The following is a 22,306-nucleotide window of genomic DNA, read 5'->3' on the forward strand; positions in this document are numbered from 1 at the left end:
ACTAAAAAAATCAAGTATCTTTGCCTTACGTAGCTTACCATTTTCCTTTATCCAATTATATCAAAAACCTCTGCCAGACAATTAAGAAAATTATACTATTAAATTAGGAAAATGATCGGTGCTGGCAGAAGTCTACTGAACTATTCCTACTCATTACTGACAACACTATAAAGGACATTCAATCTTTTGGAAATCAATTTGGTAATATGTATTGAGATGCAAAAATATTATTGTGACCTAATGATTCTGATTCTGGGTAGCTCGTCTAAGAAATCAATCCAAACTAAGGGAAAAATTATCACCCTGAAGATACTAATTACAGTGTTATTCAGAGGAAAAAAAAACTTGAAACAACTAACCAGGAGGTGCCATGGTGTAACGGAAAAGGCACTGGCTTGGAATTGGGCAAACTTGAGAATAGTCTTTATTGCCTACTTCTGAACTTCTCTGAACATGTGATGGTGATCATACATTTGATGTATGGAATTTTTTGAGGATTAAAGAAAATTCATATATTGCCAAAGCAATCCTGAGGAGCAGGGCGAACAAAGCAGAAGCATAACTCTCCCATACTTCAGAAAATACTACAAAACTACAAAATACCACCAATACCACAAAGCTACAAAGTAATCAAAAGACTGTGGTATTGGTTAAAAACAAAACAAAATAAAACAAAACCAGACATACCAATCAATGGAGCAGAATAGAGAGCCCAGAAATAAACCCACCCACCTATAGTCAATTAATCTTTGACAAAGGAGACAAGAATATAAAATGGAAAAAAGTCTCTTTAGAAAGTGGTGCTGGGAAAACTGGACAGCTACATGTAAATCAATGAAGTTAGAATACACCCTCACAACACGAACAAAAAAACTCAAAATGGCTTAAAGACCTAAATATAACACATGATACGATAAAACTCCTGGAAGAGAACATAGGCAAAACATTATCTGACATAAATCCACCAATGTTTTCTTAGGTCAGTCTCCCAAGGCAATAGAAATAAAAACAAAAATAAACAAATGGGACCTCATTAAACTTACAAGCTGTTGCACAACAAAGGAAAAAGAAAACCTACAGAAGGGTAGAAAATATTGGCAAATGATGTGAATAACAAGGGCTTAATGTCCAAAATATACAAACAGCTCATCCAACTCAACAAAAAATGAAGCAACCCAATCGAAAAATGGGCAGAAGACCTAAACAGACATTTCTCCAAAGACATGCAGATGGCCAGCAGGCACATGAAAAGATGCTCAACGTTGCTAATTATCAGAGAAATGCAAATCAAAACTACAATGAGGTACCACCTTACACCAGTCAAAGTGGCATTATTAAAAAGTCTACAGGAGTTCCCGTGATGGCTCAGCAGTTAGCAAATCCAACTAGCATCCATGAGGACCCAGGTTCGATCCCTGGCCTTGATCAGTAAGTTAAGGATCTGGCATTGCTGTGGCTCTGGCGTACGTCGGTGGCTACAGTTCCGATTGGACCCCTAGCCTGGGAACCTCCATATGCCAAGGGTTTGGCCCTAAAAGACAAAAAGACAAATAAATAAACAAACAAATAAATAAATAAAAAGTCTACAAAGGCATTCCCGTCGTGGCTCAGTAGTTAACGAACCTGACTAGCATCTATGAGGATGCTGGTTCTATCCCTGGCCTTGCTCAGTGGGTTAAGGATCCACCATTGCCATAAGCTGTGGTGTAGGTCGCAGACATGGCTTGGATCCCATGTTGCTGTGGCTGTGGCATAGGCCAGCAGCTACACCTCCAACTCGACCCCTAACCTGGGAACATCCATATGATGTAGGTGCGGCCCTAAAAAAACAAAAGACAATAAATAAATAAATAAATAAATTTCCCTCAAAAAAAAAGTCTACAAATAAAAACTACAGAGCGTGTGGGGTAAAGGGAACCCTCCTACATTGTTGGTGGGGATGTAAGTTAGTGCAACCACTATGGGAAATATTATGGAAGTTCCTCAGAAAGCTAAAAACAGAATTACCATATAATCTAGTAACCCCATTCTTTGGCATATACCCAGACAAAACAATGATTCAAAGGGAGGCATGCACCTCAATGTTTACTACAGCACTAGTCACCACAGCCAAGACTTGGAAACAACCTGCATGTCCACTGACGGATGAATACATTAAGAAGACGTGGTACATATATACAAAGGAGTATTAGTCATAAAAAAATGAAATAATGCCATTTACAGCAACATGGATACAACTAGAGATTATCATACTAAATGAAGTCAGAAAGAGAAAGACAAATACCATTTAATATCACTTATATGCAGAATCTAAAATATGGCACAAATGAACCTATCTATAAAACAGAAATGGACTCACAGACATGGAGAACAGACTTGTGGTTGCCAAGGGGGAGGGGGAAGAGAGAGGGATTGGGAGTCTGGGGTTAGCTGATGCAAAGTATTACATTTAGAATGGACAGACGGGCAAGATCCTACTGTATAGCACAGGGAACTATATCCAGTGTCCTGGGACAGGCCATAACAGAAAGGAATTTTTAAAAAAGAATGTATATACGTGTATAACTAATAAGTCACTTTGCTGTACAACAGAAATTAGCACAACATTGTAAATCAACTATACTTTACTAAAAAATTTTAAAGAAAATGCATTTAGAGCCTTATTTACATAGTAGCTACACAGTAAATGGTGCACACACACACACATCATCTAAAACCAAGGAAATCAAAGTTATCTCCTTTATAGCGTATGCAGCCATTAAAATCACTACTAATTAAGCCTTTGAGCCAGCAGAGAAACTTGCTTATATAATAATAGAAAATAGAAAATCAGGATACAAAATGACTACCAATTAAAAAAAAATGAATGTTACCAAAAAAACCCAACACATGCCAACATGCTAATAGGGTTATATTAAGCTTAATAGGGATGGATAATTTTTGCTCATTTTTTTTCTGTATTCTGATATTACATTTATAGTGGAATGATCGACTTAAAAACACAAACCTATAAACGAAGTTTAACTGGACAACTCTTTAATGTTTCTTTCCTCCTTACTCTTTCCTATGAACACTTCCGAATAAAATTTTTTTCAACCTTTTCTTGATGGGCTGGTCTAGATCTATCCAAGATTGAGCTTTGTTAACACCTCTTCTGCATCAGTTGATATAGTTTCATGTTTTTCTAGGAAAGTCTTCTTCTGCCGTACCCGCCTTGACAGCTTTCTTTACGCACACTGGCGTTAGGATGTCCGTGTAATTTTTCCTCCCCAACATTCCTCTGTCAGTATTTTCTGTAAGCTTCTCATTGGTTCTCTGTTCTGGTTTTGTCTTTTAAATTGTCTCACATTGATTCTACTTCTCACCGCCTTCTTAACGTCTATTTTCCTACAACTGCCCATCAATTGTGCCCATCGTGAAGGCTGAGAAGGACTTTCTGTTCGTTAATTACTTGGCTTACCGTCACCTGTGCTCCTCCTGTCTAAAAAATTACTCATCTCCACACACCCTTTGCAAGAATATCGAGACAAGCTCAAATTGATGGGAAAACTGAAGAACAAGGTTAGAAAGCAAAGAACGGGGTCAGAATGCAGTTAGAAACCACCGGAAGTTGAACAGCTTCAAGGGCGAGCCATAAAAACCGAGTGGTTGGAATGCTGCCATTGGTGTAGCGGCTAATGTCCCCTCTGAACACTGCCACTGAAAGTGGAATTCATGCTGCCCCCTGTACTTTATGTGCTCAGCTGAGAATCAGTGTCTGAGGCTGGAGTATGGGCTGAGCTTTCCCCAGGTCGTGTTCCATACCCTCCCTGCCACAGGTGGGGAGGAAGGTGGGCGATGTGGCTGCCAAGACTACACAAAGAAGGGTCCCCCCTATGGGAAGAAAGTTCAGGTCCTGGGCAGAAAGTACATAAATAGTCAGAACCAGTGTCTTCTGCACCACTTAGAATCCTAAGGTCCATCTATGCTCTGACTTCCTACTGTTATTCTACAATATAGCTGTCTTCTTTCAAGCAGAATTCACCTGGGCAGCACTTTATTTCTGCCTTTTCATGAGCAATCCTCTAGCTCTGGTATTGTATTACCAGGTAAGATGATATCTTTCACCTTCTTATTATAATGACCTTGCTTCACCGAGAGCTTTGATTTCACATCTCTCCACAAAAGCAGCTCTTCCTATAACGACTTCCCTCAAGCCTGGAAATGAACAAATGTGTCTGTTTCCTGGCCCGCTGCTTCCCTGCCCCAACATGCACACCACACAGCACGGATGTTAACTATTCTAATGGTTAACTGCATGTTAATTGTTTTCCCATTAAATTGTAACCTCCTTGAAGGTGGATACTGTCTCTCATTGTTTTTATCCACACATATACATCAACCGTATTTCAATAAAAATTTTTTAAAGTTATTGGAAATAATCTCTTTGCCATTATCTTCATGTTACGGTGTTAAGTTCATTTGTTTCTGTTTGCATTTAATTTTAATAACTGTTAGCTGAATGAATGAATGAACGCCACTTCCTTCTGTACCTTTTGTTCAGTATTTTAAGGTAAACATGTGTCCTGTATTTTCTCGACCAAGCAGTAGGTAAATTTTCTTCTTTTCTATAAAGAATCTCTTTAACTGTCTAACTAGATATGACTCATTTTTGTACCATTGTAAAACTTTCTCTATAATACCTTTTGAAATCACAGACGATTTTTGTCAAGCCACATCCCAGTTTTGGTTCAGAAAAAGATAATTTCTGTGCTTATACACACTTCTTGAAATGCCATTAAAAGAAAAAAAAAAAAAAAAGAGAGAGGCACCTCCAGTCTCTCCTTACAACGACCAAAAACAAACTTTCCAGAGTCTTACATATCTGTCTCTTTGCAACTTTTCTATTTTCTGTTTCTGTATTTCTGTTTTCAAGCACAAATATCAGAGCGGAAGATCTCAGCTTATGCTGAGGCCTGCTGGGGTCTGGCTTCTCTGCTGTCCATCAGTTCCCTGGTGGGTGTCCCCTTTATGGGGCTGCCATTCAATCTCTGTCAAAAGCTTAGTTGAGAAAAATCACGCCTGTCTGCTTTGCCCGGAAGAATGTGCACTATGGGTCATCGCACAACCAAATAATTCCCTACCCTATCAGACCACCTTCCTAGAACAAAGCTTTATATTGATTCCTTTTATTACTCTAAAATGAATTTCTTGAGAAACACTACACACACAATTTTTAAGAAACATCAAAATACTATTTTAGCTAGAATATGAAGAAGACGTAAAAGGAAATTAAGTTATAATACAATGAGGCATATTTCAATAAGTACTAAATGCTGAGCACAACCACTGGAGAAGGCAAAATGAAGCTGTCAGCTGCTTTACCTGCGACACCAGCCTATCCGTGCAGGCTGGTAAAGGTGTGTTGTATATGGTGAATAACTTTTGGATAAATTCCAAAGAAAACTGAGACCCTCTCTTGATTTACATAGAAGGTACGTTCCTGGGAAATTCACTGATTAAAAACTATGCTAAAAACCCATTTTGGGCCTATACACAAAATGGAGTAAGAGCCTACACTAAAAAAAATAGAAATTCTCCCAAGTTTTTATTAGGAAGAATTTCAAACATACAGGAGAATTGAAAGAATAGCAAAATGAACACCGGTGTATATCCTCCACCCAAAGTCAACTTTTTTCCCCCAGAATTATATTTGAAAGTGCTTACAGATATTACAATAGACTTCAGTTTGCAGCTTCTAAGGAGGAGGATATTTTCTTACATATTCACTGCTATCGTATCAAAGAAAATTAACAACAATTTCATATTATCAAATATCTAGTCTACATGCAAAATTCTCCAACTGACCCAACCATTACTTTCACAGCTGTGATTTTTAAAACTCAGGATCCAATCAACATTCATCTATTGTTTTTGTTTATTATGTTGTACTAGTTTCTTTTAATCCAGAACAATCCCTCTACCTTCTTTTCACATGACACTGTTTTTTTTTTTTTTTTTTTTTCCCTTCTTTTGTGGACGAATCCAGGCCAGTTATCTTGTACTAAATTTGGATTCTTATCATTTATTTTTTATGGCCACACCGTGGCATGCAGATGTTCCTGGGCCAGGGACTGAACCTACATTAGAGGAGCAACCTGAGCCACTGCAGTGACAACGCCAGATCCATAACCTGCGACATCACAAGAGAACTCCTGGATTCTTAGAATTTCTTGTCATATCTGTCATCCATCTTTGAAAGCAACTTTGCTTTTCCCTCCTTCGACTGGAATTTTCCATTTATCCGAGGGTCTCTAATTTCTTTCAGTGGGAGATATTTAGACCTAAAACCTGGGAACTAGATGTGCTCATTGTTTTGAGGGTGTCCCTTTTTGTGGAAAAGGCTACAAGGACTTTTACAATTGAGTTCTTATGCTATTTCTAATTCAAATGAAACATTACAGAAAATTCCCCTTTACCATATATTTGCATATCTTATATGAAAAAGTATATAAAACTGAATCACTTTGCTATATAGCAGAAACTAACACAATATTATAAATCAACTATCCTTCAATAAAATTTTTTTAAAAGGTTATTGAAAATAATTCTCTTTGCCATTATCTTTGTTATGGTGATGATTATGTTCATTAGTTTCTGTTTGCATTTAATTTTAATTTTCCTTTTGATGTAGTTTTTAAAAAATAGGTGAAATATAAACATAGTCTACAAGTTAAAACTGGGCATTCCTGTTGTGGCTCAGTGGTAACGAGCCCGACTGGTACCTATGAGGATTTGGGTTCCATCCCTGGCCTCGCTCAGTGGGTTAAGGATCTGGCACTGCTGTGAGCTGTGGTGTAGGTTGCAGACACGGCTCGGATCCCGCGTTGCTGTGGCTGGCAGCTATAGCTATGATTCGACCCCTAGCCTGGGAACCTCCATATGCTGTGTGGGTGCGGCCCTAAGAAGACAAAGAAGAAAATAAAAAAATAAAAGTTAAAACTATTGAAAAGCTACTTTAAGAAAAGTTTTAACCCCAATCCTGCCCTCTCCATCCATTTTTCCTCCCTAAACCTTCCATGAGTAATGAGCAATAATTTTCATTTTTGGCTTATCCTTCTGGGGTTTCCTATTCTTTCTTAATACAAAAAGGTAGCACCCTATATGCTATAGGTCTTATAAATATCTTGAAGTCACTCCATGTCAATCTTCCCAATTCTTTTTTCACGGCTATGTTATACTCTATTGGATAGATGTCCCTTAGTTGATTCAGCCAATTCCTTATTCACAGACATTTTTATTGTTTTCAATCTTTTTTCTTTATTACAATTAATGTTGCAACATGGAGTTCCCATCATGGATCAGCAGAAACAAATCTGACTAGTATCCATGAGGACACGGGTTTGATCCCTGGCCTCACTCAGTGGGTTAAGGATCAGGTGTTGCCATGAACTGAGGTGTAGGCCAGTGGCTGCAGCTCCAATTCAACCCCTAGCCGGGGAACCTCCATATGCTGCAGGTGTGGCCCTAAAAAGACAGAAAACCCCTAATTAATGCTGCAACAAATAACCTTGTACACGTGTTGTTTAATATTTGTGGAGGTATAATTTTAGAGGAGATTCCTAAGAAGTTGGATTGCTGGGTCAAACATTTTAGATTCTTTTCCACAGAAGTTTCACCATCTTGCCTTCCCCCCAGCTGTCCCTTTGAGAATGTGATGACAAGTTTTTTTTTTAATCTACTTAAATATCCAGCATTATATTTAAAAACCCACAAGGGATATGGGACAGGCTGTTGCTGCCTCCCACCCACCGCACAATGTCCAGCATCCCTGGGCTCTGCCTGCTAATTGCCAGGAGCCACACTCGCATTGTGACAGCCCTAAGCTCCAGAATAAATTTCTACAATGCCCCAGTAAGAACCATGCTCCAGGTTACTCTAAAAACTACCTTCGAGATCAAGAGAGACCTTTGGAGAGCTGTGTGTCTGGGCCGGTGCTTTGCCTCCCAAATTGCCGAGGCCAGCTCAGCAGGATGGCGCTGAAGAACAGGTGCTACGGAACTTAAGGAAAAAATAACAAAACAACAAGACACAAAAATAACAAGACATAGAGAGAAAAAGTGGGAACCCAGGAGGCTCAAGGTCTCAGGGACCAAGAGCCCCCTCTCCAGCAACCACACCGCTTTTATTGTGTTTCTTAAATGAGATCACGTGAGGAGGGGCTATTGGTAGATAATCAAGGAAAATTAGAGAAACATGTCTCTCAACAATCAAGGAAGAAGATTAGGGAAACATGTCTCGCAACACCAAATGACTGCTTTTACTAGATAACATCTAACATTATTTTATTTGCCCACATGGAAGGACATGAAGTGAAGTGGTCCTATGGAGCTGCTCGTGAGAACTTTTGTCTTCTTTCTATTTTCATTTATTTATTTTTTGGTCTTTTCAGGGCCGCACCTGTGGCATATGGAGGTTCCCAGGCTAGGGGTCTAATCCGAGCTATAGCTGCTGGCCTACACCACAGCCACAGCAATGCCAGATCCGAGCGGCATCTGCGACCTACACCATAGCTCATGGCAACACCAGATCCTTAACCCACTGAGCGAGGCCAGGGATCGAACCTGCAACCTCGTGGTTCCTATGTTTCCACCGTGCCACAGCGGGAACTCCCTTGTGAGAACTTTTGTAGGGAGCTCTTGCCTCCAAGAGCCCGCAGGGCTCTCTTTCCAAGGACACTTGGGGAAAACGTTTCTCTTGTAATCCCAGGAGGAGTTCTATTTCCCTTGCCACTGTCCCCTGGCATGATGAGTCACAAACTTGAGCCGGTTGTGTTTGTACAGGGGCTAGACCACTGCTCAACCATTTTGCGCTCCACTTCTGGCTCACGCATAAAGTTTTATTATTTGCATTTTTTTTGGACAAACCTCACCCCTATGTGTGTGTGTGTGTATCCCTATTGGTTGTGTTTTCCTGGAGAACCCTAGTATACTCACGTTAAAGTATCTTCAAATAGAAGAACTTCTATGCATTCCTTAAAGAACAGAAAGTACTTACTGAAGGCTGGTAGTTTCAAGACCTGGGAAGAACCAATGTTTCATTTCAGGTCTGAAAGCACGAAAAAACTGATGTCCCAGCTCAAGGCAATCAGGCAGGAGGAGTTCCCTCTTACTCAGTCTTTTGGTTCTATTCAAGTCTTCCACTGATTGGATGAGGGCCACCCACACCAGGGGGTCGGGGGGAAGGGGGCAATCTATCCACTGAATCTGCAGATTCAAATGTTAATGTCATCTAGAAACATCTCCACAGAAACACAAAAATACCTGACCAAATGTTTGGGCACCCGGTGCCCCAACTAAATTGACACATAAAATTAACCATCATGACCAGTTTCTTCGGTGGGTCCAGAAGACAGCAGCTGGGACATATGATCACATCTGATGGTTTATCATAGTCGCCCATCATTTACCCAACATTTCTTGTTCTATTCCTTTCTCTGGAATGTCTTTCTTGCCCAAAGGACTTAGAACCTTGGAGCCCCTATTTATCCACAACACAACTTGGTCAACTTTGTGGCAATCATGATATTTTCTGGGAGCATATGTCCTTTTGCTCTCCAGTCTGCTTCGTAATTACTACAAAATGGAGCCAGCAGTTTCCTCTTATTTTTTTAATCCTAGAGATTTCTGTCCAAATACATCATTTATTGCCTTGTTTTCAAGATGCTTTTCACACTCTTCAATCTCAGAAATCTGAAACCTTGGAAAATTTCATACAGAGAGTTCCAGGAGATCTTGCTGATGTTGCCACTGGATTTTCCCCCTGATACAGAGCCCAAATAAAACAGTGCTTCCTGACTTAAAGGAACATAGGACATAATTGTGGGGGTTCAGGAGAGGGTGGGATCTTCTCATTCAAAAGCAAAACAACTGAATAACTGTTTTCAACATGTGAAAATAACAACTACTGGCATTGTTATCATTTCAGACATAAAAATGCTTTCTTTTCATGGATAAATTATGGTGGTGGTATATTAAGTTCTATGAATTTTTAAAAAACTATTTTATGTCATTTGTTGAATTCTAAAGTCCCTTTACCTAGAATCATACCCTTTTTTTTAAGGGCAGAAAGGACTATGGAGTTTTTTCTAGTAATTTAGGCCACGGTGTTAAGCCACAGGGCTGGCTGCAGACAAGCCAGATATATTATTCATGTATTCTTGTTTCACCAGGCTGCATGATCTATCAATGATGCAGTGATGGTTGCAAATGTTCTAAAAGTATCTCTCCTCCAACCATCTTTCCTTGTAAACTTGATTGGTTTTGGAGATTCCTACAAAGGCAAACTGGAATTTTTTAAAAGTCAAAAGTAGGATCTGGCTATTGAAAACCAAATCACGACCTTCTGAAATGTAAGAGCTTTATAAGGCAAAATAAATAAATTAATTTTTCTAAAAAATAAAGGAGTGTTTGCAGATAAGGCAAGTGGTACCCTTGCAACTAATGGACTCCCCTGAAGTTGCACTGAAACCGGAAGAAGAGACTGAATAAAACTGAGACCTGCTAATTGATTCCTATCCTGAAGGCATTTCAGTTTTGGTGGCATCGAGAAGTTGTTATCAAATGGATGATTTTATTATTTGCTCTTCCTTGGACAGGAGGCATGAAGATGGGATTACGCTTCATACTTTTCCATACTTTGTGAGAGAGAGAGTCATAGAACACAGTCGTAGAAGCTTGGAACTACCTGTCTGCCTGCTCTGTACCGGTAAAGATGTCTCTTTCTTGCTTATCTGAGGACCTCAGGAGGGATGTCACTTCACCTCCCAGCAGTTACCTTTGCCTGTCCAATCACCACCTCCCTCCAGGTACACTGTGTCCTTCCTGGATGACATGTGGACACATATGCCAATGGGGTGACTTTTGTGACCCCCATAGGTAAATAAGGGCTGCAAAAAAGCAAACCAGATCTGTAAGCCACACAATCTAACAGAGGACAATATCAGAAGCTCGTGTTGGCATAGAATTTAGCTGACTCTCACAAACCTCTGGTTTTCTTTTTGAACTTGAGGTTTCATAATTTTCTTGTAATCTTTTCCTATGTGCTTCAAAGCATTTTATTTTCAAAGAACATTCAATTCATTTATTTACTAAAATAATGGGAGGAACTTGCCATGCAAGCAATAAAAAATGTTTTCTGAAAATGAATAATTCTGGTCCTGTTTCTAGGACAACCAGAAGGATAAACTAAAATGATAAAACAGCCGCTGGGGAAATGGAATTTGTGTAATTCTAGAGAGAACCAGTAACTTTAAAAATCATAAGTTAAAAACTGATATTTGGCATCTGAGATCTCAGTACTTTGGGTCACATTTTAAGTAAGTGCCCTGGGCAATTTATGGTTGCCAGTTCGATGTTGACGGGTGTCTTGCAAGCATAAAATGGAATGCTACAGAAACAGAATGTAATATCCTCTTTTCCCAAGCTTAATTCAGTATCTCCTGAGATGACGGGTTGTGTCAGGGTTTATGTATAAGCTACTATTTCTTTGGAAGTGTGTTAGAGAATTACTATATGGATAACATTTAAAATGTCCTTCCTGAGGTATTTTATGAAAGAAGTATTATTCATGTTGTTTTGCTAGCAGGATTCTTAAAACACACAAACACAACAATTAAATGGAACATGTAGTGGGATGGTTATGGAGATAATTTTTGAAAACTAGTTATCAATAGATTACAAAAGGCAAAAAACAGTGATGACTGCAATCACCACGCTACACTTTTTTTTGGTCTTTTTAGGGCTGCACCCGTGGCATATGGAGGTTCCCAGGCTAGGGGTCAAATGAGAGCTGTAGCCGCGGGCCTACATCTGATACACTACACTTTCAACTTACACAATATGTCTATTATATCACAGTAAAGCTGGAAAAAAAAAAGTAGCTCATTAAAATGAGAACTCTTTCTCACATTTAGAGATGTTTCATGCTCAAGCTAAATGTTTTCTTTTATGTATTATGTATCCAGTTTATCAGACAAGCTCAATAGAGTATAGGTATAAATCACTTTATTATTTTCCACCTCTGCCTTTTCAAACAGGTTCCCTCAACTGGCTCTTCCCAGATCCTGAACACAATCTTGGGTGGATCCTAGAGCTTTTCCAGTCATTTTTCAAAACCATAACAAGTGTACTGGTCACATTCAGGAAAGAAGTCCAGTCCCTGCAAAGTCCTACACAGTTAAGCTTCTGGTCCATCCTGCTCTGGGTTAGATGCCCATGGAGGGGGTGCGGGCATGGCCAGCTACTCCATTTCTACGCCCCGCCTCCTCCTTCCACATTGCCAGGCAGTACCTGGCTCCTCCAGGGCTGCAGATTAGGGAGGAGGGAGAGGTAAGTGCATGAGGGCTCTTGCTTGCTCCCATAGCATCACGCTGGGCCCCTGAGTGGCAGAGAATCCAAATGCTGATTTCCCGCCTGTGCTCAGCAGAGAGGTTCTTTTCAATGCTGCTATCGCCAGGGACCTTTGCCTCTGCCTGCAGCTGATGAGCTGTCTTTGGTTTCCGCTTTCTACAGGCCCACACTCTCCACTGGTCACTGGCCTCCAGGCCTCTCCTTCCTGGGAGCAGGTCCTCTTAAAATGACCCAGGTTGGCCTCCTTCTGCAGAGGTCACCTCTGCCCCAAGGGATCTCAGGCATCCTGGGCCCCCCAGTTTGGAAATGCAGGCCATTTATGTGCTGACATTTCCCTCCCCAGGCAGGTGTCAAGCACTAGACCCTGTGTTTCTCCAATTTCAGGGACTAAAACAAGTTCTCAGAGTGGTTCACTTGAGGCCTTTCATATCAGCAATCTACTTTCAAGTGGCTCAGGAAAAAAGTTTTTGTATTATCCTGGTAATTTTTCTTTATATTTGAATTTGTTCCAAAACTTTACAAGAATTACGTATATATAACATGCATAAATACGTATTTTGAAAAAGCAATGAGGCTATGTCAGACACAAAGCTTATAACCTGGCTTTTTCACTTAATAGTTTGTTATAGTATAACAAACTATTATATTATATTATTGTTATAGTATAATTCTTTTTAAAGCAAACACAGTCCATTGTAGGTAGATGCTGTAATTTAACTAACCAAGCTTCTCTTCTTGAACTTTTAGATCATTTATATTCTTTGAAAATAATAAATGGTGCTACAATGAAAAAATATTTGGACCAAGATACCACTGTTGCACATAATGAAATCCAGAGGCCTGGTTTCTCTGCAAATTTGCTAAACAGTAAGGAGGCTCTTAGCTTAATGTCAGTTATGGATTATTATCCCATGAAAGCCAGAAATGATTGATTCTTCCCAGTTTCAAAGTTCTTTCTGACTAGGCTCACTAACCTTGGAAGCGACATCTCGACGTTGTGAGTTTTCTCCTAGTTAAAAATCTAAAACAAAATTCCTTTCAACGGTGTCAGAGTGCATTAGATACAGAATACAGTCATGAGTTCATGATCAGAATGCTGCTAGTGCCACTGGGTTATAATGAAGATGTGAGACATGGCTAGGTATTCAGCTTTCTTCTTTCCTTTCTTTCTTTCTTTTTTTTTTTTTTTTTTTTTTTTTTTTTTTTTTTTTTTTTGCTTTTTAGTGCTGCTCCTGCAGTTCCCCGGCAAATCAGAGCTGCAGCTGCTGGCCTATGCCATAGCCACAGCCACATAGGATCTGAGCCGTGTCTGCAACCTACACCACAGCTCAGGGCAACGCCAGATCCTTAACCCACTGAGCAAGGCCAGGGATCAAACTTGCACCCTCATGGATACTACCAGTAAGGTTCATAACCTGCTGAGCCACAGTGGAAACTCCTGGGTATTCAGCTTTCTTCTATGAATATGTTAATGGGGAGCAAATTGATTGGCTAGGTCTTTAAAATATATTGTTTAATGTTTTAGTAGAATTCTATCAAACCTGTATTCAATGACTGAGATGCTGGTCACTGATCTCAGAGGTGCTGACAATACTGATACCCAGCATGTATATGGTGGCTTATGGACTTCAAAGCTTTTTACTTTTATTATCTAATCTGATACTTACAAACTCCCTGAGAGGTGATAAGGGAAGATATTAACATCCTCCTGTCAGTCATCAAGTAAGCAAGAATGGGAGCTGAATCTGTGCTCAACATCACAGTGACTGGAGGAGGCAGGGCTGGGATGAAAGTTTAGTATTTCCCACCATCTGCCCAATGTTCCCGGGTGTCCAGTGTTCCCGCCCCACAAGCTGCCCCACCTTCAGCTTTCCATTTGAGACTTCCACCCACCCAGTTACTCAACAGACTCTCTCCTTCTTTGAAAAAAAAAATTCAACTCTCACATCCTATGCATTATCCACTTGTCCACAGCGTTTAACCCTGAATATCCATCACGTAGATCAGTGCCTGGCTCAGGTAAGCACTTGATAAATTAGAAAAATCTGTAGAACAACAGAATGATTTCATGGTTTCCATGGAGACATTGTCACTGGGTCTCCATGCGCGCTTGTCCTGGGTAAACCCCCATTATCTGTCTGATCCTTAGACTTTTGGTATTATTCAGAAACTGGATTAGTTAACGCTTTCTGAGATATTTCAACATCAGCCTCAGCCAGAGTAATGTCTGAAACTAAAGCTATCATCTGCCTGAAGTCTACGCAACGACAACTAACATGTACTTGGTGATGTGTAGTTTTTATGCTTTTCACGTGCATCTTCGTGTTAACAGTGGTCAAACTCCCCCCTCCCCACCATTCCAAATTCCTTCAGGAGATTAGGTGAGACTGAAGCAGTCATTCTCATTAGCTCAGAGGGTTAATGGAATAGCTTTTACCTGCAGTTAAATTCAGATGAGAGCAATCACGTGCTATGAATGTGTCTATGACAGGAACACCCCCAGGGAATATTTATCTGAATTAGTAAGGCTAATTTTGAGTTGGCAGAGTTAGATCTTACTGAGAATGTCCAGTTATGAGTGAAAAAAACAAAAGGTGGGAGGAGTTAGATATGACAGGGCCAGGCAGAGCCAAATTTATTAAATAGTGTAGTTTAAAAAAATCATCTCCCTGGAGTTCCCGTCATGGCTCAGTGGTTAACGAATCCGACTAGGAACCATGAGATTGTGGGTTCGGTCCCTGGCCTTGCTCAGTGGGTTAAGGATCTGGCATTGCCCTGAGCTATGGTGTAGGTTGCAGACGTGGCTTGGATCCTGCATTGCTATGGCTTTGGCATAGGCAGGTGGCTACAGCTCCAATTAGACCCCTAGCCTGGGAACCTCCATATGCCACAGGAGTGGCTCTAGAAAAGGCAAAAAGACAAAAAAAAAAAAAAAAAATCTCCCAGCTTTATACCTTTCCTTCCTTATCTTCACCCTCTCATCATTACACTGCTGTCGACCAAGCCTGATCATTTCCCTTATTTCTCTTAAGTCTGCCCTGTCCTAGTTAGCTTGTATGCTTTGACTGCTTCTAGGTGCATCCCTGCCTTTAAAATGTGCCTTTCCTATGTCCCATGACCTTGTGGATTCACTCAGTGAGCAGCTAGTTATGATAGTGATCATCTCCAGACTTAACACAAGAGTCACATTCTTCAGTCCATGGTGCCTTTGCTTCTACTTAATTGCCACAGTCTGCAGCACAGGTTACAGGCAACACAGAGCTAGTCTAGTGCAGTGTGAAGAGTATGGGCTTTGATGGCAAGCTTCCCTGGTTCACATCCCTGCTCTGCCACTTACTAAAAGTGTAAACTTTTGCAAAATACTTCATCTATCTGTGCAACCATTTCTTCTTCCATAAAATGGGAACAACATAGCACCTGTGTCATAGGGCTGTCATGTTGCATTACTACACAGAAAGTGCTCAGAACACTACCAGTCCAATATAAGTGTTATACCAGTATCATTATTGTTGAAAACAGTGACAAGTTTTGTATTTACCACACCTCATGCAATCAATAAACATCTGTTGGGTCCAATCTCATTGGTTTCTGTCATCACATGTCTCAATGGGTAAAAGTAGTATTGTCCCAAATAATACTATACCACAAACTCTTTAGAGACATTTAAAATAAATATGTAAAAGAATAATAATTTCTGCAATGATAAAAATAAAGCATATTATGAAATGAATAATTGTATTTTTTTCAGTGAGAGAGAAAATTGTTTGTAATCTTTTATTTTTTTGTTTTAATTTTTTGTCTTTTGGGGGCCACACCTGAGGCATGTGGAAGCTCCCAGGCTAAGGCTCCAACCACAGCCACAGCAAAGTGGGATCCAAGCTGTGTCTTCGACCTACACCACAGGTCACGGCAATTCCGGATCCCTAACCCACTGAGCAAGGCCAGTGATCAAATCCATGTCCTCATGGATACTAGTCGGGTTCATTCATCACTGAGCCGCATTGGGAACTCCTGCAATCTTTTAATAAGATGGCTCTTCAAGCTGGGGAGAACTGTAGGTCAATGGCCACATCCAAACATGATCCATTACCTTGAAGGTCTTCAGGAATGGTGCCAAGATCTGATGACACTCTTAGCTAGTTCAGGATGTTCAGATCAAAGATGGACCCAAAAATGATGGAGAACTGCCTCTATACCTGCAGTCCAGCCTAGCTCAGTTTAGTCCAGCTGATGTCTGTTGAACCACACTTTACTTACAGATAAGTGAGTGTGGAATTAAATGTTTATTATTTTAGCCACTGAGATCTTAGAGTTATTTGTTACACGGAATTATTACAGTGAAAACCTCTCTACTGTGGAAACTGGTACTGAAGTAAGATACTGCCTAAAACATATGCGGCAGTGGCTTCAAGCTCAATCAGCACATAGTAAGGAAATAACAGAGGTTGGAAGATTGCTGACCCAGGCTATGCAGTGAAGAGTATTTGCCAAAATTGTTACCTGTCAAAATCTGAAAGGCAAAAATGTACTGAAAGAACTTGTAAAGAGGGGTAGGAAGGTTTCAAGGCAGATGTTGATGGTGCGAGCTGGTTGTTATAAGTTGTATGTCATAAAATACTGAAAGCGATGGATTCAGAAATTGACTGCAAGCAAAATAGAAAGGAAACATACAGAGCTCAAGAATTTTGGACATTTCAGGGCTGAACAACAAAACTGTTTCTCATCTCCAACCAGTAAAAGAGAACATTGAGAAGTTCTTTTGAATATGAAAAACCTACTAAGACGTAGCCTCCAGGGAAAGACCAAATTAAGCCTTAAAAAGTCACTAAAAGGATTAAGAGGTACCTAACAGATTTTTCCCTCACAGTGGAACACTGTGGACCCACAGAAGCCTGATATATCAAAGCGACTGTTAATGAGTAAACTGGATCTTTCAAAATAAACTGTGAATATGATTTGTCACATAGTGTTGTCTAGAATCAAATACAAAAAAAGTCAACAGTGTTTTGGTATCTTGCCCAGAGCATCCCAGGCTGGTTTAAAAGAGACTGACTTTTCAAGATATAAAAGGATATTTGGGCCTCAAACTTTTAAGAGGAGGAAGGAGATGGAGAAAGTTGCTCAACAAAGTTGTAAGGTAGGGTGACCAACTCATCCTGGTTTGCCTGAGACCTTCTTGGTTTTGATGCTGAAAGTCCTGCAGTCTAGGAAAACCCTGTTTTAGGCGAACTGGGGTGGTTGGTCATCCTTCAAGGAAGGCATGTTCTGCAATGCTTTTTTAAGGGGCCAAGAAAGAAAATGAAAAGGAAGGCACTCCAGTCAGTAAAGTCAAGAGTCATGGAGAACAATGGGCTTAGCCCTTCTTCCCAGAGAGCAGAACCAAGGCTTAATTAAGGACCATTTCCTATCCCTTAGGGTAGAGGGACCTGATGGGATTCAGAGTTGCTATGGACCCTTGACCACTGCCATTCTTCTTGACCCACCTTGGTTAAGAGCAGTGGTCTCTATTTCATACTCCATGACAGGAAATGTTTAGGCCCCATGTGGAATTTTCCCAGGAACCTCTTATGAGCTAAATGGTAGGCTATAAAATAGGGTTTATTTTAGTGGCATATAGCTACCAAGGGTCCTAGTTGTCCCTAGGCAGCAGTAGGGAAATTTGTCAGGTGTATCTCAAGACAGCAACCTGGAACCAAAGGCCTGATTCTTCTTTGTTCCTCTCATATTTATGATTCACAAAAAGGAGCATTAGATCAGGCTGTTTTAGGGCAACTTGGTATGAATTATCTCTCTTTGAATTGTTTGCACCAGCCAGCTCTGAGTTGTCCGAGTTGATTAAGCCCAGTCTGTGTACTTTCTCTTGTCTAATCTGCAGAGGGGAAATTGGTAAGTAGCTGACTCTGCCTCTCAAAGATGCTGAGAACAACGAAGACAGGAAAAAATGTTGGTTTTATTCCTCGAAAGGTGACTCTGTCCATGATATGCACTTAGACTCCTTCAATCCACTCTTTAAAGTCTTAAAGGGAATGCAGATGTGGATATTTCATGTATCCAACAAGGCTTGAGGTGCAGTAGAAAGAAAGTTTTGGCTAGAGGGGCCTTTTAGCTGGCTCTATCACTCATATGGGCAAAACCCACTGAGTTGTGGTAGAGACAACGCTACGGTTATCAAATCTCGTTTCTCTTTCTTCTTCCTGAGTACACAAGAATGTATCTTCCCAGACTCCTTTACACTTAGGTCACAGTCAGGTGACTGGGTTTTGGACAATAGCCATAAGACTGCCTGGGTCTTTGATCTTTTCCATATTCTCTCTTTTCCTTCCACTGACAGCTACCTGCCATGTTTAAGACGGCAGCACCACAAGATGGAAGGGGCGTGGTGCACTTCCCTTAGTGCTTACAGGACAGACTCCCAGGAGAGCTACCTGGGCTGCTGTGGAACTGGGATGCAGGAGAGATTTGGGGGTTATTTGTTAAACCTACCAGCATTGATTACCCTGCCTAGTATAGAAGGCCAAAAGAATGAAAACAGATTTCGCCGTGCTGTTTTCCTCTTAATTCGGATTCAACAACTAGTTTAACATGACATCACTTCACTGGCACCAAGATTTGCCACACATGTGTAACTGATTGGCCTCATAGCTTGTGGCTGAAGTTGGGTGGTACAGGGAGGGAGAAACACTAGGTTGAAGTGTGTCATTGAACATCCTTGTTCAAAGGATGTACCAAAATTGAGCAGCAGAGATCAAGAATATAAAAGTATTTACATATAAGAATCAAAAAAGAGTGACACCAGTAACAGTTCCTTTCCTCCTTCCACACTTCAGCACAGCTATTCAGGTTCAGCCCCTGGGGAATCTTCCTCCCCACTTCTGCTACTCTTCTTTGTTGGTCCCCAGAGGACCAATTCACAAAGTATGATGCATCTGTTTCTCTCTTGTCAGAAATCAACACTAAACATGGAAAAGTTCATACAAGCCCTAACGGCATACTGGGAGTTTAAACGAGCTCAGAAGTCTCAACAAGGCAAAGGTTTTCTATGTGTCTTAAAGCTCTAATAAGGTCCTTAACAAGCAACAAAAATGAACCCACTCCCTAAGGCACTGACCTGGAAGTGTCTTTGTGGCTTGAATTATGATTACAACTTTCTGAATTATGATTACAACTTTCTGAGCTACGTTTTGTTAATGAGCTCTAAATGGAAGTGTTTATCTCAGGAGGAAGTACTGTTTCTTCCTCTCATCCCTGGTGACACACTAAACATACTAATTGATATGAAGCTGATTTTTAGGAGCCAGGCAAGTCCCAAGGCCTTTGTCACATTGACAGTTGTGGCAAGAGCCATTACAGGACCTGTCAGCTCAGGGCTGAACACAGGCTACTCTCATTTCACAGCATCCCTGGAGTGCACAGTCCACCATGCTCTGGAGGTCTGCATGCTCCTGGAAGAGAGCTTCTTTTACCTGCCTTATTACCTGCAGGAGGACCGTCAGGAGCCCTGGCAAGTGCTCTTCTCCTTTACATTTTAGGAAAAATTTTACATCACTTTATTACATTGTCTCTAATTTCATCCATTAGAGAGACCTTTGGGTGAAGAAGACCAGGGTAACTCCCTCTTCAAAAACAGGATAAACTGCAACACAGATGGAAGGCAAAGAGTCTATCCTTAATGCATACAGAGAAAATACAAATCAAGGAGAAATAAACTTGTCGACCACTTGAAAGGCAGAAAAAGGTGGATATGAAAACATGAAATAAAATGGCCAATGAATAGCTTGTATTAAACAAATTAACTTTACCAGTAAGTAAAGAAAAAGATAGACTATAATATAAATGCCGTGAAGAGAAAGAGTCCCTTGCCTCCAACCGAATTGGAAAAGTATTTTATCTTTTACAGTAAAACCTAGTGATATGGAGGGTGTGGGGAAGTAGGCATTTTAAAACTATTGCTGGCCATGGAGTAGAGTAAATTGGAGGACTATTTTGAAATATTTACCCAAGGTCTTAAATCTCACTTCTAGGAATTTATTCTAAGGAAATAAGTATGAGTGTATGTTAAGATTTATCTAAGGGATATTTATTCCAGAACTACTTAAAATAAAATAGAATTGGAAAACAACCAAAAATCTAACAATGGGGACTTGGTAAAATAATGTGGCATCCATGTGACAGAATGCAATGTATCCATTAAAAATGATATTCTATTCTAGAGTACTTAATGATATGTACTCTAATATATTTCTAACATATTAAGTGAAAAGGGTGAGTTGCAAAACAGTATTATTCCAATTTAGAAAAAAATTTTTTTAAAGTATATTTACACAGAAAACAGATTGAAAGGATACACACCAAAATGTCATATGGGGGGTTCCCAGGAGAGGGATCAAATCGGGGCTGTAGCCTCTGGCCTATACCATAGCCACAGCAACACCAGATCCGAGCTGCATCTGCGACCTACACCACAGCTCATGGCAATGCCGGATCCTTAACCCACTGAGCGATGCCAGGGATCAAGCCTGTATCCTCATGGATGCTAGTCAGATTCATTTCCACTGAGCCACGATGGGAACTCTAGTCTTTAAAAGTCCAGCTTTTACAGCCTCAGTTATCTTCCCAATGCTCATCTGGGAAATAAGGGATGTTTCAGCTCTCTTTAAAAAAGGTATCCTTAAAGACGAGAGTTATTACCTTGGGCTACTCCTGAATGGGAGATATGCCTTTTTCTTCCCCTTGATTTTTAGAAAAGATTTATTAGGAATTGGGGGTAATAAGGAGGAGGGACAGGTAACCGTTTTAGTCAGAAACGAAATGGAACCAATCCAAAGGCAATTCTTCGCCCCTGCTATAAAAGATTGAGTTCCCAGCAAGTGGGGTGTCTGAGGGGACCTGACAGGATCCTTTTTGGCCCTGGGGTGATCTGCTTTCACAGGCATCAATTCTCAATGCTCCAAATCCATTCTATATGAAGGTCATGTGCAAAGTAAGTACCAGGGCTTGACTGGACCTGGATTTCTGATATTTAATATGGTATATATCAAAAGTCTCTATCAATATAACAAGTAGTAATCAAAGAAATAAGAGTGACCTGGAGAGGTCAACGAGGAGGGAGACAAGTCTGGAAACCCTGTCCCATAAGGGCAATGGAAGGAAGCTGGTCTATTTTTTTTTTTGCCTGGAACAAAGAAGCTTCAGTGGACACATGATAGTTGTCTTCTAATTTAAAATGCGGAGTTCCTGTTGTGGTGCAGCAGGTTAGGAACCCAACTAGTAACCATGAGGATGCTGGTTCGATCCCTGGCCTTGCTCAGTGGGTTAAGGATCCAGCGTTGCTGTGAGCTGTGGTGTAGGGTGTAGACATGGCACAGATCCTGCTTTGTTGTTGCTGTGGCTGTGCCCTAGGCCAGCAGCTGCAGCTCCAATTTGACCCTAGCCCAGGAACTTCCATATGCCGTTGGTGTGGCCTTAAAAAAAAAAAGTGTTATGAGGAACAGGGAATAGATTTACCCTGTTTGGTCTCAAAGAGTAGAAATGAGGACTACAGGTTACTAGGAGGTTGGTTGTGTTTCAGAATAAGAAAATTCTAATAGGTGCAACTGCCAAACAAGAAGAATTGTGAAGAGGAGGGAAAAGTGGGTATTTATCTTTTGTCTCTTGCTGCAGATGGCTTCCTGAGAGGCAGACTCAGAGATTGGTGCAGGAGGTTATTAAGGATCAACAACTGGGAAGGGAAGGGAGCAGGATTGTGCAAAGGGAAGTAAGCAGAGATGTCTCATTGGAAGCCCCATCGGATCCTACAGAGAGATCAGGATGTAGGATGGTCTTTGACAGCTATCCTGCTTTTGAGTGAAAGGGGTCTGTCTTTATAAGACCTCCACTTTCGTCAATAGTCCCAGGCTCCCCAAGGAAGGGGGTATGAC

The 22,306-nt window shown here is 40.6% G+C and overlaps 1 protein-coding gene across 3 annotated transcripts in view; it reads right to left on the reverse strand.

The window, feature by feature from the left end:
• LOC110261786 (uncharacterized) overlaps positions 1-22,306 on the reverse strand; it is a 321,102-nt gene that overhangs the window by 123,586 nt on the left and 175,210 nt on the right. For 2 of the 3 annotated variants that reach the window (XR_002346325.2, XR_014809663.1), the window contains exon 4: positions 7,929-8,040. The exons of the other annotated variant lie outside the window; for it this stretch is intronic. The gene's annotated coding sequence lies outside the window, so the exon portion shown is untranslated. The remainder of the gene's footprint in view (positions 1-7,928; positions 8,041-22,306) is intronic. 3 annotated transcript variants of the gene reach the window in all.

Source organism: Sus scrofa, chromosome 7 (genome assembly GCF_054392235.1).
Source record: "Sus scrofa isolate SSC_HxYL_T2T_F1_AM1 chromosome 7, Sscrofa_HxYL_maternal_Yorkshire_Landrace_v2.0, whole genome shotgun sequence".
In the NCBI taxonomy this organism is placed as follows: Eukaryota; Metazoa; Chordata; class Mammalia; order Artiodactyla; family Suidae; genus Sus; species Sus scrofa.